Below are 1,315 nucleotides of genomic sequence, written 5' to 3'. Positions count from 1 at the left end.
TTTTTTTAAAGCTGCGTATCATTCAAATATGTGCTCACAAAGACACAAATGATACATGAACTGCTTACAAACTCTACATTAAGGCAGCGATTCACGAGGCAAACCATGCCAGGCTGGAAGCAGCTCCACAGGCCGTAGGAGACTGACTCTGTGGCATTTCACTCCAAAGCAGGCTTTGCACCGTGGCAGTGCAGCCACATTTAAAAGGTAAGTGCTCCTAAAGGCCTCTGCTGCTGCTACTCCACTTCTGCCCTGGCCCCCTTTAAATCTGCTTAATCATTCATCAGGTACAACCACAGCCTGCGTAGCCTTGGAGCCAGTGCAGTGTCACAGTGACAGATGGGGGGACTGTAGCAGTGGGGAAGACACAGTCTTGAGTGCGTAGAGTGTGTGAGCTGCAAACAAAACAGTCTCTGGGATTCCTCTGAAGGAGAGGTTTCAAGGTTGGGAGGAGGCCAGGATGCTGCCTGGGCAGAGCAAGAGCGTACTTTATCGATTTTTTACATTTTATTTTAATTTATTGGTTTAATCGTCTTCCCAGAACACCAGCTGATGTCTTCAAAACTGGTCTTGGGGTTTTTTTTGTCTGATCAACACATTTTCCCGTTAGAGAGCTCTATGGCAAGAGGCCATTAATCAGTGCCGTCTTCAATTATTGCTTAATATTGTTATGCAACCAAACAATTAACATTAGGTGACCATTTTTATTACTATGTTTCATCTGCCTCTGCTGTGATTAAAGTTTAATAAGGCTGGAGCACAAAAGCAGTGGTGTAGCACAGATATCCGTGGCCTCTAATTAGCAATATCAGTGGGCCCCCTTTCCCCATTCAATAAACTGTAAAGCATGCACAAATACTTAAAACAGGACTACATTAGATCCACAAGCCTGTCTGTATAAGTGTAAAGTAGATTTTAAAATTAGAAGCATCAAGATTTACTTACATGTTATACCATCGGGGTCACACGCTATTTTGGCCAGTTCAGTAAACCTGCATGTTTTTAAAAGACAATATTAGTGTCATTTTGGCTTGTTTAGAATGAAAATGCCTGTATTATACACCTTTTGGAGATCAGTTCATCTTACGAAGCCTTTCACAGCAGCCCGAGCTTCTGCATACAAGGGTAAGACAAAAGAGCTTATTTATATAGCGCTTTTACTAGTCCCCCCTTTAGGGACCCCAAAGCGCTTTACACATCCAGTCATCCACCCATTCACACACTGGTGGAGGCAGCTACAGTTGTAGCCACAGCTGCCCTGGGGCAGACTGACAGAAGCGAGGCTGCCATATCACGCCATCGGCCCTTCTGGCCA

At 44.4% G+C, this 1,315-nt stretch overlaps 1 protein-coding gene across 3 annotated transcripts in view; it reads right to left on the bottom strand.

The window, feature by feature from the left end:
- Positions 1-1,315, bottom strand: part of phactr3b (phosphatase and actin regulator 3b) — a 56,955-nt gene that overhangs the window by 38,734 nt on the left and 16,906 nt on the right. The gene's annotated exons all lie outside the window — the stretch shown is intronic.

This window comes from Pundamilia nyererei, unplaced genomic scaffold (assembly GCF_000239375.1).
Source record: "Pundamilia nyererei isolate P.nyererei 1_Seehausen unplaced genomic scaffold, PunNye1.0 scaffold00021, whole genome shotgun sequence".
Taxonomy (NCBI): Eukaryota; Metazoa; Chordata; class Actinopteri; order Cichliformes; family Cichlidae; genus Pundamilia; species Pundamilia nyererei.
Note: the sequence above shows the minus strand (reverse complement) of the source record. Positions and strands in the feature narration are given on the sequence as shown.